The sequence below is a fragment of the Vigna unguiculata genome, chromosome 2, assembly GCF_004118075.2.
Source record: "Vigna unguiculata cultivar IT97K-499-35 chromosome 2, ASM411807v1, whole genome shotgun sequence".
NCBI classification, from domain to species: domain Eukaryota; kingdom Viridiplantae; phylum Streptophyta; class Magnoliopsida; order Fabales; family Fabaceae; genus Vigna; species Vigna unguiculata.
This window is the reverse complement of record NC_040280.1, coordinates 10,265,243-10,281,013: the sequence shown is the minus strand read 5'-3', so window position 1 is coordinate 10,281,013 and position 15,771 is coordinate 10,265,243. Positions and strand designations below refer to the sequence as shown.

Genomic DNA, 15,771 nt, shown 5'->3' with positions numbered 1-15,771 from the left:
GGTTGTGGTGGTGGTGGTGGCCTTGGTTATAGTGGCGGTGGTCGTCGTGCTATTGCTGGTGGTGGTGGTGCTCGTAGTGGTGGTGGTGGTGGTGGTGGCGGTGGTGGCTCTCGTGATGGTGGTGGTGGTTGTGGTGGTAGTGGTGATGGTGGTGGTGGTGGTGATGGTGGTGATGGACGTGGTGGTGGTGGTGGTGGTAGTGGTGGTGGTGGTGTGGGTTGTGTTGGGGCCGTGGTGGTGGTTGTGGTGGTGGTTGTCGTGGTTGTGGTGGTGGTGGTGGCCTTGGTTATAGTGGCGGTGGTCGTCGTGCTATTGCTGGTGGTGGTGGTGCTCGTAGTGGTGGTGGTGGTTGTTGTGGTGCTGGTGGTGGTGCTGGTGGTGGTGGAGGTTGTGGCGCTAATGGTGGTTGTGGTACTAGTGGTGGCTGTGGTGGTGTTCGTGGTGGTGATTGTGATGGTGGTGCTGTTCGTGGTGGTGGTGGTAGTGGTGGTGATTGTGATGGTGGTGGTGATGGTGTTAGTGTTGAGGGTAGTCTTGGATGTGGTTGTGGTGGTGGTAGTGGCAGTAATGGTGGTGGTGGTGGTGGTGGTGGCACTGGTTGGGGGTGGATGTGGGGCTGGTGGTTGTTGTTGTGGTGGAAGTGGTGGTGATGGTTGTGATGGTGGTGGTTGTGACGGTGGCCGCGGTGGCCGTGGTGGTGGTGGCCGTGGTGATCGGTGTGGTGGTAGTGGTGGTCGCCGTGGCGGTAGTGGTGGTCGTGGTGGTCGTGATGGCGGTGGTAGTGGTGGTGGTGGTTGCGATGGTGATTGTGGTGGTTGTGGCGATGGTGGTGTTGGTGGTTTTGGTCGTGGTGGTGGTGGAGGTGGTGGTGTTTGCCATTATGGTTGTGGTGGTTGTTCCAGTGTTAGTGTTGGTTGTGGTGGTTAGTGTGGTGGTGGTGTTGGTGCTACTGGTGGTTATGGTGGTGGTAGTGGTGGTGGTGGAGGTGGTGATGTTGGTGGTGATAGTGGTAGATGTGGTGGTGGTGGTGGTGGTGGTGATTGTGGTGGTGGTGGTGTTGGGTTGGCCGTGGTGGTGGTGGTGGAGGTGGGGCGTGGTCTACTTCTTCTTAATTACCTACAAAAACAAGACAAACAAGGATTAGCATGTTGGTTTAAGTTAATCTAATCTTGGTCAATAGGTCAACTTGGGTCAAAGTCAACAAGTCAACCAAAATAAGTCAACCCTAAACCAACTTAGGGAATTCAAACTAAAGAAATGCAAAACAAAGATAAAGATGATGGAATAGAAGACTCCCCTCTAGTTATGCTTCTAGTGATCCTTCTTGAGGGAACTTCTAAGGAGGTGGTGGTGGTGGTCACGCCTTCATCATCCTCCCCTTCTTGGAGAGAATTCGACCACAAATTCTTAAACCCTACATCAAAAGGAGAAAGGTCGCAAACATCGAATGAGTTACTTATGTTGTAGCTTGGGTGTAAGTCTAACTCATAAGCATTGTTGTTAATTCTCCTAATGAATTGAAAGGGGCCATCCCCTCTAAGGAGGAGTTTACACTTCCTTTGAGTATGGGAATCTCTCCTTTCTCAAGTGAAGCCAAACCTAATCTCCCTCTTGGAAGATGACTTCCTTTCTTCCCTTATTACCATCCTCTTGTTGTTTCTTCACTCTCCTCTTAAGTCTTGGATGTACTTGGCTTTGGCCTCACCATCTTGGCAAGTCCATGCCTCATGAGTGGGTAAGGGAAGGAGGTCTAAGGGAGTTAGGGGATTGAACCCATACACAACCTCAAAAGGGGAATGAGAAGTAGTGGAATGCACAACACTATTGTAGGCAAACTCTATGTGGGGAAGAAGTTCCTCCCACTCTCTAATGTTTTGCACAATCATACATCTTAACATTTGCCTTAGGGTCCTATTAACCACCTCGGTTTGGCCATCACTTTAGGGATGGAAAGTTGTGGAGAAAAGAAGCTTGGTGCCAAGTTTACCCCACAAGGTTCTCCAAAAATGGCTTAGGAACTTGGAGTCCCTATCACTCATGATGAAGGATTATCTTGTTCCTTTTTAAGATTATTGAATATGGTGTGAGTTGATTAAGAAAACCAAGGAAATCCCCACTGGACATTAAGATAGCAAGCTATCTAGATGTGAAGGTTCCTTTCCAAGGTTCTAGAGAGGAGGAGAATGGATTGATGGGGAGTAAGAAATCAAAAGAAAAAACATATAATAGAAACAATATAAACCAAGAAGAGTAAAGAAACATAAAATGAAAAGCAAGGGAAATGGGAGGAATGGAGGATTCACGCCACTACAAGGCTAGGCTAGAAGAAGCCATGGCAACCTTGAAGATGAGTGGTGTATGCCGCCACTTGCCAAGGCAAGATAAGGCTTGAAAGAACTCCACTCCCTAAGGAGGAATGCTCTCACAAAAGGTTGAAACACAAAGTGTATAATTTCTCCAAAATGTTCAACCCTTGTACAAGTGTTAGAGGTCCCCTTAAATAGACAAGTCTAGGGGCCCCTTAGCAAAACAACTAAGTTAAAGGATTACAAAAGAAACCTAGCATGTTCTAGAAAGTAGGTCATCCTAGGGTGCACATGGGTGAATTTTCGTCCAAGCCATCTAGGTGGCAAGTCTTCATGGCCAAGGCTCCCAAAGGAAGGTTCTAGAACATTCTAGAAGACTTGGTGTCCAAGGCATGTGGGCCTCCCCTTTCTAGATGCTTCTAGAAAGTCTTATTCCTTCTCTCTCTTCCTTAGGACGCCAAGTGTCTCCTATGTGGTCCTCCTCCTTTCTTATTCCTACAAAAGCAAATTAAGGAATTTATTAGCATGTTGGTTTAAGGTTACGTTAATCTTTTGAGTCAACAAGTCAACCCAAAGTCAAGGTCAACAAGTCAACTCAAAAATAGTCAACCAAGCCAACTTAAAGGAATTTTAAAGTAAAGAAAATAAAAGCAAAGGAAGGGATCAAGGAACTCCCTTTCTTCTAAGCATGTGCCATGGGCCATCATCCTTGGTAGGGATCAATCCTTTATCATTCTCCCCTTGTTGGAGAGAATTTGACCTCAAATTCTTGAAGTCTTTGTTGATGGAGCTTGACTTGAGTTGATGAGAACTTTCTTCATCTTTAATGATTTGATCCCTAGTCTTGGAGGTGCCCTCTTTCTTTTTAATGCCACTCTCCTTTTCTTGCTTGTGTTTTTGTTCATCTCTCTTTGTTTGGGAAGAGAATGAAGAGTGGTGTTGCACCTCTTGCTTTGAAAAACTCTTTTTGTAGGCAAGTAACTCCTTGGTGAAAGCTTGCCCCTTTTCTTTTTCTTTTTCATCTTTTATTTTATTTTTGTCCTCATTTTCTTGTGGAGGTGGGAGAGGTAGGATTGTGAACTTCTTTCCTAGGGAGGAAAAAACATAAGTGTTTGCATGGCCATCATAAACAACTTTTCTATCAAATTGCCATGGCCTACCTAGCAAAATATGGTTGGCTTCCATAGGCACAATGTCACATAATACCTCATCCTTAAAGTTGCCAATTGAAAAGTTAATGAGGACTTGTTTAGTTACTTTTATTTCTTCTTCCTTAAGCCATGATAGGTTGTAGGGTTTGACATGAGGAATGGTTTTCAAGCCAAACTTGTCCACCACCCTTAGGCTAGCCATATTTACACAACTTCCACTATCTATGATGAAGTGACATATCTTGTCATTGATAAGGCACCCTCCATGAAAAAGGTTTTGTCTTTGAGAAGGATCAAGTTCTTTGGGAACTTGCCCTAGTTGGCGCCTTACCATTAACAATCCACTTTCAAAGGGTTTAATCCTTTCAATTGAAGAAGAAGTATGGGAAGAAGTATTTTGGGGGGAAGGGGAAGAAAAATGTTCACTCTCATCATCACTCTTCTTTAAGATCATTGTCCTCTTCATTGGGCAATTCAAAGCAATGTGTTTATACCCCAAACATTTAAAACATTTAATGGAACTTGATCTTTGAGAAGTGGAATGGTGAGTGTGACCACTTGGTAACTTATTTTTACATGATGGTACTTGGTGAGACTTAGAAGGAAATTTATCATGTTTCTCTTTAGCTTTTCCCTTCCATGAGTGACTATAGTAGTGGTTGGGTGAGTAACTCTTCCTTGCCCTATTCTTTCTTTTCAAATGAGTTTCAATCCTAAGAGCAAGTGTGAAAACATTTTGAAGAGTGGAGTACTCATACAACTCTACTTGGTCTTGTATGTCTCTCCTAAGACCATTCACAAACCTTTTCATTTTTTCTTTGTTAGTTTCTCTTATTCCAACCCTAAACATTTGAGACTCTAATTCTTTAAAGTACTCACTCACACACATAGGACCTTGGTGAAGCCTTTGGAGCTTCAAAAGAAGTTCCTTCCTATAGGAGGGAGGAACAAATCTAGCGCGCATAAGAGTTTTAATGTCCATCCAAGAAGCCGCGGGTGGCCCTTGGTCATAATTTTTACAAACTTTATGCCACCAAGTTTTGGCATACTCAAAAAATCCTAACACTACTAGATCAACTTGTGTTTGATCCTTTACATGATTTTCATTGAAAATTTGATCAACTTTAGCTTCCCAATCAAGGAAGATTTTGGGATCACTTCCTCCATAGAACTTAGGAATCTTTGGAGTTTGCTTCTCTTGTGATGGGTTGCGCCTAAAATGCCCTCTTTTCCTAGCCCCTCTTTGTTGCTCTTTAGCTTCAAGCCTTTGAATGTGCTCTTGGATTCTTAGGTCACTTTGCTCCTTGTCTTTTCTCAATTGTTCAAAGGCCTCCTTCCTAGACAACTCCAAATCCCGAAGCAATCTCATCAATGTATTGTTTTTGTTTGGTGTAGGTGCATTTGATGAACTTGCCATGATTCCTACAACAAAAACACTCAAATCCGAGACAAAATAAATGAATTAGGGGTTAGACAACATGAAAACCGAGACCAATTCCAACCCAAAATGTGACCCAAGTGTTTACATCACTCTCCCAAAGTAACAAGGCAAGGCTACACTCAAAGCTCCTCCAAGGAGTGAAATGCTTTCAAAGTTTTTGGAAACCTTTTCAAGACAAGTTCAAGTGGCTTGGCCACTACACTCAAAAGAAAGCAAAGGAAGAAAACTACTAAGACAAAACAAAGAACCTAAAGACAAGCAATAAAAGTACTTAAAGCCAAGAAAGCTAAACTCTAAGGAAAGGATATCAAGGTGACAAAACTTTAAATCAAAACAAGCAAGAAAAGCACATGAAAAGACTCTATTGGAAAAATACTTGAACTATGCATCACCAAGTCTCAAATCGTGCATACACCAAGAAAGATCATAACCAAGTTTTAAGCATGAAACTAATTAGCCAATATCACCCAACACCCAAATATGAAAACTAGTACCATAACACTTAGTGGAAACACAATTTTGGTTCATCAAAGAGCCATCTTGCTCTTAGTAAGATTGTAAAAGTGTACCAAAATTTTTCTTCTTTCAAAAACTAGTTTCACAAAATGATGAGAAAGGTGTTTTGGGTGGCTTGGACACTTAGTTCCCAAATTTTAGGCCAAAATCAAGTCCAAGGAGCATACATCAAACAAGACATAAGGTGAATGCAATATTCAAATACTTTGAATAACAAGAATAAGAAAACTTCAAGCTAACATATGACATATGACTCAAGCAAAAGTTAGGCACATTTAAAGACTCAAACATGTAGCTATCATGCATTTAAACTTTTGGAAATGAAGGTCAATGATTAAGCACACAAAGACATTTTATCCAACAACATTTAGGAGTAAGAAGAGTAACAAAAACAGTAGCCAAAACTGCCCAACATAACCTGAAAAACGTTGATTCGCGGTGATCTCGGCAGCTCTGACCTTTGCTCACTATTTCAATCATAACTCTCTCCACAGAACTCCAAATGCATTGGTTCTTTTTTTGTTAAAAACTAGACTAACAGAGCTTTCTTTGGACATCAAGAACGTAAATTTTGGACCACTGAGCAGGTGCAGTTTAATCTTTTAAAATCGTGAACAGTTTCTGCCAGCATTGTTTTTATGTGGACCATTCAAAGATAGCTACACAAGACAAGGTTAGAACATGAAAACACCATATTCAATGACAACCAAAGCTCTAGATACCAAATGATGAAGGATTATCTTGTTCCTTTTTAAGATTATTGAATATGGTGTGAGTTGATTAAGAAAACCAAGGAAATCCCCACTGGACATTAAGATAGCAAGCTATCTAGATGTGAAGGTTCCTTTCCAAGGTTCTAGAGAGGAGGAGAATGGATTGATGGGAAGTAAGAAATCAAAAGAAAAAACATATAATAGAAACAATATAAACCAAGAAGAGTAAAGAAACATAAAATGAAAAGCAAGGGAAATGGGAGGAATGGAGGATTCACACCACTACAAGGCTAGGCTAGAAGAAGCCATGGCAACCTTGAAGATGAGTGGTGTATGCCGCCACTTGCCAAGGCAAGATAAGGCTTGAAAGAACTCCACTCCCTAAGGAGGAATGCTCTCACAAAAGGTTGAAACACAAAGTGTATAATTTCTCCAAAATGTTCAACCCTTGTACAAGTGTTAGAGGTCCCCTTAAATAGACAAGTCTAGGGGCCCCTTAGCAAAACAACTAAGTTAAAGGATTACAAAAGAAACCTAGCATGTTCTAGAAAGTAGGTCATCCTAGGGTACACATGGGTGAATTTTCGTCCAAGCCATCTAGGTGGCAAGTCTTCATGGCCAAGGCTCCCAAAGGAAGGTTCTAGAACATTCTAGAAGACTTGGTGTCCAAGGCATGTGGGCCTCCCCTTTCTAGATGCTTCTAGAAAGTCTTATTCCTTCTCTCTCTTCCTTAGGACGCCAAGTGTCTCCTATGTGGTCCTCCTCCTTTCTTATTCCTACAAAAGCAAATTAAGGAATTTATTAGCATGTTGGTTTAAGGTTAAGTTAATCTTTTGAGTCAACAAGTCAACCCAAAGTCAAGGTCAACAAGTCAACTCAAAAATAGTCAACCAAGCCAACTTAAAGGAATTTTAAAGTAAAGAAAATAAAAGCAAAGGAAGGGATCAAGGAACTCCCTTTCTTCTAAGCATGTGCCATGGGCCATCATCCTTGGTAGGGATCAATCCTTTATCAACTCACAATGGATCTAGGTAGGCCATGTAGTCTTACCACTTCCTTGAAGAAAATATTTGTGATATAAATTGCATCATCAATCTTATGGCAAGGAATGAAATGGACCATCTTAGAGAACCTATCCACCACTACAAAAATGGAATCCCTACCTTTTTTGGTCCTTGGGAGGCCTAAGACAAAATCCATAGAAATGTCAACCCAAGGTTTGGAAGGGATAGGCAAGGGAGTGTAAAGACCATGGGGTTGGACTCTAGACTTGGCTTTCATGCATGCTATGCAACTCATGCAATGCCTATCTACATGCTTCGTCATGTGAGGCCAATAGAAGTGTTCTTTCAAGACTTCCAAAGTCTTGTTTGGCCCAAAATGCCCCATTAATTCTCCCTCATGTGCCTCTCTAATGAGTGAGGCTCTTAAGGAACCTTGGGGAAAGCAATGTCTCTTACCTTTGAAAAGATATTGATTGAGAAGGTAAAAGTCTTTGTAAGCCCCTTGGTGGCACTCACTAAGAATGGAGGAGAAATCAACATCCTTTGGATACAATTCCTTAATATGATCAAAACTAAGAAATTTAGTTTCAATTAATTGGTTAAGCCAAAACACAATTTGGTCAGCCCATTTTACAAAGCATTGGGCCCTTATTTAAATATAAGAATTTGCACCAACATGGCATTTTAGTCATTCTACATTTGGCCCATATGCAATTCACATCATATCCTCCTTCTTCGAGAAGATTCGTCCCGAATCTTAAGACTTCATTATTCTACTAGTTTTAATATAAATTTAATATGATCTTGTGAATGAATTTATTTTTCAACAACTTGAAACTAATTCTCTTCATCCAGGATCAAATTCAACTTAAATATATTCATCTTTGTTCCTTTCCAATGGTTGCAATCTGTGGAGCACTTTTCTTGCCAACACCACCCCACCTTGATATGTAACAATAAATAATTCCATGTGTTCTGTTTGACGAATTTGCTTCTCATCAGTGGACCAAATGCATAATAAGGCACTATGAACAAGCTTCCTTTTCAAATATGGAAATTGGTGTGTTTCACTCACATGCTTATCCTTTTGTTCCTGGGAAATGACATCACAAACTGTAGAAGAAAAAATATTGGCAAATAAACTTCCCATCATATTTTTCTCTACTTCCATTTCTTTTTCTTAATTTTCCCTTCCTTCTGCATTTTTTAATTTTCTTCTTGTATTCTTTCCTTTTCTATTTTCTCTTTCAGCCTATGTTGATTCTTACTAACTTGTCTTGGTGTCATAATTTTGAACTTCATTTTATGAACGTTTATCGAGATTGAGTGTTTTAAAATGAAGCCATGCTCATCCCAAAAGAAGATGACAAGAGTCCATCGGAGCAATATCACATGATACTTCTTTCACACGTTGCCCTGTACTGAATTTGATCTATGCTTGATTTGGGTGAAAGGTTGTTGGTAACTGGAGTTTCTCCCCTAATCTTTGGCTCACAACATTGTTGTCGCTTCCGTAATCCAATGCAACTAAGCATGCGTGGCCTTCGATTAAACACCATGTATAATAAACTTTCATTCCTATTCCAAATCTAGATAGCCAGGCTCTGAATACCAAATGATGTGAATCCAGAGGGTTGGATTCGTTTTAATGATCTATAAAGGTTGGAATGCTAATAAGCAAGAAATTTGAGAAATTATTTAAAACGAGAAAATGGAAACATACAAGAAGATGGAGCGGAAATTGATAGACATCACAGTTCCAAGAATGGAAGATAAGCCTAAGAGTTTAAACACACAAAGGGATAAAGGACCTTTGATAAAACTCAGGGATTCTTGAATCACTCAAGAAATTAGGAGAATCACTTTCATTAAGATAGAAGAGAGAAAGCCCTTATATTTTCTGAATAAAACTCAGCTTGCTTTCATTGATGAAAGTGGTTCATCTTATATAGGAGCTTTAACCGTCAGAATTACAAAAGACACATAAATTTGAATTACAACCCACTTAAAGCTATTGATAATCCACTACTTAGTGGTTGATGGTAACTGAAAGGTCCTTTTGATCTTCCAAAGGCGGGTTCTTAAGTTATCATGTGGACCCTTATTACAAGTTGAAAATAAAGAAAAACTAAAGCGCATTAATTGGTTAAGCCAAAAGACAATTTGGTCAACCAATTTTACAAAGCATTGGGCCCTTATTTAAATATATGAATTTGCACCAACATGGCGCATTAGTCATCCTACATTTGGCCTATATGCAATTCACATCATACCCTCCTTCTTCGAGAAGATTCGTCTCGAATCTTCAGACTTTATTATTCTACTAGTTTTAATATAAGTTTATTATGATCTTGTGAAGGAATTTATTTTTCCACAACTTGAAACTAATTCTCTTCATCCAGGATCAAATTCAACTTGAACATATTCCTCTTTGTTCCTTTCCAATGGTTGCAATCCGTGGAGCACTTTTCTTGCCAACACTTCCCCACCTTGATATGTAACAATAAATAATTCCATGTGCTGTGTTTGACGAATTTACATCTCATTAGCGGACCAAATGCATAATAAGGCACTATCAAAAAGCTTCCTTTTCAAACATGGAAGTTGGTGTGTTTCATTCACATGCTTATCCTTTTGTTCCCGCAAAATGAAATCTCAAACTGTAGAAGAAAAACATTGACAAATAAACTTTCCATCACATTTTTGTTTACTTCCATTTCTTTTTTTTGCATTTTCCCTTCCTTCTGCAATTTTTAATTCTTCTTCTTCTATTATTTCATTTTCTATTTTCTCCTTCAGCCTATGTTGATTCTTACTGACCTGTACTAGTGTGATAATTTTCAACTTCATTTTATGTCCCTGATGGAGGTGGGACAATGAACAAAGACAAGGATCCACTTGAAGAACTTGGAGGACCTATGACAAGGTCTAGAGCAAAGAAAGCAAAAGAAGCTCTACAACAAGTGTTGTCAATATTATTTGAGTACAAGCCTAAGTTTGAAGGAGAAAATACAAAAGTTGTAAATTGCATCGTGGCCCAAATGGAAGAGGACTAATGCGCCAAATTAATGCAGTTACTTTTATTTAAATAAGGGCTCATTTGACATCTTAAGAACCAGCCATGGAAGATTAAGAAGACCTGGCTGAATAATATTGGATGACTTTTTGGCTGCCCCAATTTCAGTTATAATCAGCCATTAGGTAGTGGATAATTATTAGCTTGATTGGTTTATTATTAGCACTAGTGGGATATAATGGCAATTAATGGTCTTTTTGTAACCCTAATGGTTAAAGCCTCTATATAAGCTGAACCATTTCTTATCAATGAAATCAAGTTAAGTTTTATTCAGAAATTCAATTTTCTATCTAATAGTGAGAGTGATTCTCCTAGTTCTTGAGTGATTCAAGAACCCTTGGCTGTATCAAAGGATTTTTCCATCCTTTGTGTGTTGCCTCCTTTGGAAAGAGTGATTCTTTCCTTCCACTTTTAGATTCACCCCTTATTACTTTCTTCTTCACCCAGTTTTCAAAAGAATACCTAATTCTGCCCACAAAATATCTCGTGGTCATAACTGGTTCTAACCCTAAAAGAAAAAAAAAAATCCTAAGTCAGCCCTTGTGCAATGAGATTCATATCATTTGGTATTCAGAGCTTCGGTTTAAGGGTTTGAACGTCAAATTGGTAACATCCTTCCTTCTTTCTTATTTTACCAATTCATTACCTTATTACTTGTATTATTTATGTTTGTGCTGAATCATTGCAAAAGTTTGGCCCTTCTAAAAATTAAAAAAAGAAAATAGTTACAGCAATTCGTAATTGTACTGAAACTGTGATAAAAAACAAAAAATTGGGCCGAATGATTCATGCCTCTGAACAATTTTTATAAGGTAATATATTGGTGTTATTGAAGGATTGTTGTTGATTTCCTTCTTTTTACCTACTTTTCTTGGCCTTTTTTTTTTCTTTGTTAACCTTTCTTTGCCTACTTACAAGCGTTTCGCTGCACATATTGGAGAATTGTTCTTTGTTATGGCCATAATCTCTTGAATAGCCTAAGAAACCAAGGAGAATTTGAGTGGTAAAAGGCAAGAGTGTTTTATTTTTAGTAAAAGCCAATCTGTGAGTGCAAACACTTGAGTGGGTGAGAAAATTTTCAAACACCATATATATATATTTTGTTCTTATTACCTTGATCTGTTTGTTAATCATGGCAGAAAGGAATGATATTCAGATGCAAATTGCTGCATTGTCTCAACATTTGGAGAGGTTGATGAAGCAACAACAAGATGAGTTTCATGATAGGTTGGACCAACTAGAGAATAGAACCCCACGAAGAGGAGGAGGAGGAGGGCCACAAAGGAATGAAGGGAGAATAGAAGGAGTAAGGTTGAATGTGCCACCTTTCAAGGGGAGAAGTAATCCTGAAGCTTACTTGGAGTGGGAGCTCAAAATTGAGCATGTATTTTCTTGCAATAATTATAGTGAGGAGCAAAAGGTAAGGCTTGCAGCAACTGAATTTTCTGATTATGCTTTAATTTGGTGGAACAAGTTGCAAAGAGAGAGGATTAGAGATGAGGAGCCTTTGGTGGACACTTGGGATGAGATGAAAAGGGTCATGAGGAAGTGGTATGTAACCTTCTAGCTTCCATAGGGACTTAAAATTGAAACTACAAAGACTTTCTCAAGGAAGCAAGGGAATGGATGAGTATTATAAGGAGATGGAGATTCTTATCATCCAAGCCAAAATTGAAGAAGATCCTGAGGTAACTATGGCACATTTCCTTAATGGATTAAATCATGATATTAGAGATGTTGTTGAGTTGCAGGAGTTTGTAGAGATGGAGGATCTATTGCATAAGGCCATACAGGTAGAACAACAAATTAAAAGAAAGAGTACAACAAGAAAGAGTTCTACCAATTTTAATTCTTCAAACTAGAGAGATAGAGTAAAGAAAGAAGGTGTTGCCTCCTCTAGCAATTTAGTGCTTTCTAATGAAGGAAAAATAGTTCAAAAGAAACCTGAAAATCCACCAAAGAGGACTAGAGAAGTGAAATGTTTTAAATGTTTGGGCATGGGACATTATGCCTATTAGTGTCCTACAAAGAAGACCGTTCTTCTTAAGGATAATGGGGAGTACACAAGCGATTCTGATGATAATGATGGAGAGGTAGAAGAAAGTGATGGCGAGTTGAAAGCTAATGTAGGAGAGTTGTACATGATTAGGAGGATGCTGGGAAGTCAAGTCAAGGCCGAGGATGCATCTTAAAGGGAGAATATTTTTCATACAAGATGTTCAGTTAATGGTCTTGTATGTTTGGTAATCATTGATCGAGGAAGTTGTACCAATGTGGTGAGTTCAAGATTAGTGTCAAAGATGAACATGGACACTAAACCACATCCTAGGCCATACAAACTTCAATGGCTTAGTGAAGGAGAAAAAGTCCAAGTGAAACAGCAAGCTGAAGTCTCTTTCTCCATTGGCAAATATGAAGATAAGATCTTATGTGACGTGGTTCCCATGGAGGCTAGCCATATTCTTTTGGGAAGACCGTGGTAGTATGACATCGAAGCCATTCATGATGGCTTCACTAACAAAATCTCTTTCATGTATCAAGATAAAAAAGTGGTCCTCAAACCCTTGTCTCCTAAAGAGGTGTGTGAGGATCAAATAAAAATGAGAGAAAAGTTAGCAAATGAGAAAAAGATTTAAACACTTGAAAGGAAAAGAAAAAGAGTGAAACACTTGAAAGGAAAAAGAAAAAGAGTGAAACACTTGACAGGAAAATGAGAGAAAATGAAACATTGAGGGTAAGCAAGTTTATTTAGCAAGAGAAAGGGAGGTAAGGAGGGTGCTTTACACAAGACAACCCTTCTACTTACTGTTTTGTCAAAATCAGATTTCAAATTCTGACCAATTTGGCCAATTTGAATTGCCCTCTAGTATTGAGTCCCTTTTGCAGGATTATAAATATGTGTTTCCAGCAAGTGTCCCTGATGGTTTGCCACCTTTGAGAGGAATTGCTTATCACATTGATCTCATTCCGGGAGCTGCTTTGCCCAATAGGCCAGCTTATAGGAGCAACCCACAAGAGACCAAAGAGATTGAAAAACAAGTTACTGAACTCATGAGTAAAGGTTGGGTGAGGGATAGCATGAGTCCATGTGCTGTACATGTGATTTTGGTGCCCAAAAAGGATGGCTCATGGAGGATTGTTCTGATTATAGAGCAATAAACAACATCACCATCAAGTATAGGCATCCAATTCCAAGGTTAGATGATCTTCTTGATGAACTTTATGGTGCATGTGTGTTTTCTAAAATTGATCTTAAAAATGGATATAATCAGATTAGGATTAGAGAAGGTGATGAATGGAAAACTGCTTTCAAAACTAAATATGGATTGTATGAGTGGTTGGTTATGCCCTTTGGTTTGACAAATGCACCTAGTACTTTTATGCAGTTAATGAACCATGTTTTAAGAGAGTTTATTGGTAAATTTGTTGTGGTGTACTTTGATGATATTCTGATCTATAGCACCAGTCTTGAGTTGCATGTTGAGCATTTGCAATCTATTTTGGTTGTTCTTAGAAAAGAAAAATTGTATGCCAATTTGGAAAAATTCATCTTTTATTCTGATCATGTGGTGTTTTTGGGTTTTGTTGTGAGTGCTAAAGGTGTACAAGTTGATGCGGAAAAGGTCAAGGCCATCCAAGAATGGCCTACACCTAAGAATGTTAGTGAGGTGAGGAGTTTTCATGGTTTAGCAAGTTTTTACAGGAGATTTGTTAAGGATTTTAGTACCCTGGCTGCACCTCTAAATGAAATTGTTAAAAAGAATGTGGGTTTTAAATGGGGAGAGAAATAAGAGGAGGCCTTTGTTACCCTCAAGCATAAGCTCACTAATGCACCTGTTCTTGCCATGCCTAATTTTGCAAAATCTTTTGAAATTGAGTGTGATGCATCAAATGTGGGTATTGGGGCTGTTTTGTTGCAAGATGGACATCCTATTGCTTATTTTAGTGAAAAGTTAAGTGGGGTTGCCCTTAACTATTCTACTTATGATAAGGAATTGTATGCTTTGGTTAGAGCTTTAAAGACTTGGCAACACTATTTGTTACCCAAAGAATTTGTCATTCACGGTGATCATGAGTCCTTGAAATACTTGAAAGGACAAGGTAAGCTTAATAAGAGGCATGCTAAATGGGTAGAGTTTTTGGAGCAATTTCTATACGTAATCAAGTATAAAAAGGGGAAAGGAAATATATTGGCTGATGCACTTTCTAGGAGGCATATATTGTTTTCTATGCTTGAAATTAAATTGTTTAGTCTTGAATCTTTGAAAGATATGTACAAGGATGATGCAAATTTTGCTGAAATATATGCTGCATGTGAAAAGTTTTCTGAAAATGGTTACTATAGGCATAATGGATTCTTGTTTAAATCAAATAAATTGTGTGTGCCTAAGTGTTCCATAAGAGAGTTGCTTGTGACTGAATCACATGAAGGAGGTTTGATGGGTCATTTTGGGGTTCAAAAGACTTTGGAAATTTTGGAAGAGCACTTCTTTTGGCCTCATATGAAACGTGATGTACATAAGTTTTGTGATCACTGCATTGTGTGTAAAAAGCTAAATCTAATGGATTATATACTCCTTTACTTGTTCCTGAATATCCTTGGACTAACATTTCTATGGACTTTGTTATGGGGCTGCCTAAAACAAAGAATGGAAAGAATTCTGTCTTTGTTGTTGTTGACAGATTTTCTAAAATGGCACACTTCATACCTTACAAGAAGGTGGATGATGCTTGTCATGTGGCTGACTTGTTTTTCAAGGAAATAGTAAGACTTCATGGACTACCAAGGAGCATTGTGAGTGATAGGGATACAAAATTCCTTAGTCACTTTTGGAGGACCTTGTGGGGTAAGATTGGTACTAAATTGTTATTTTCTACTACTTGTCACCCACAAACTGATGGTCAAACTGAGGTAGTCAATAGAACTTTAGGCACATTACTTAGGACTGTTACAAAGAAAAATCTTAATTCTTGGGAAACATGTTTGCCTCATGTTGAGTTTGCTTATAATAGGGTTGTCCATAGCACAACTAATTATTCACCTTTTGATATTGTATATGGATTTAACCCTTTAACTCCTCTTGATTTGCTACCTATGCCTAACATTTCCATGTTTAAGCATAAAGAAACAGGCTAAAGCTGACTATGTGAAGAAGTTACATGAGCAAGTAAGGGGTCAAATTGAAAAGAAAAATGAAAGTTATGCAAGACAAGCTAACAAAGGTAGAAAGAAGGTTGTCTCCTAACTTGAAGATTCGGTTTGGGTGCACATGAGAAAGGAAAGGTTTCTAGAACAAAGAAAATCAAAGCTTCAACCAAGGGGGAATAGTCCATTCCAAGTTCTTGAAAGAATAAATGACAATGCTTACAAAATTGATCTGCGTGGTGAGTATAATGTTAGTTCCACATTCAATGTGTCTGACTTATCTCTTTTTTATGTAGAGGGAGAATCTGATTTCAGGACAAATCCTACTCAAGGGGGAGAGAATGATGGAGGTGTGACAATGAGCAAAGACAAGGATCCACTTGAAGAACTTGGAGGACCTATGACAAGGTCTAGAGCA

General features: G+C 38.9%; 1 pseudogene; it reads left to right on the top strand.

Moving 5' to 3' along the window:
* LOC114174448 overlaps positions 1-15,771 on the top strand; it is a 35,827-nt pseudogene that overhangs the window by 2,417 nt on the left and 17,639 nt on the right.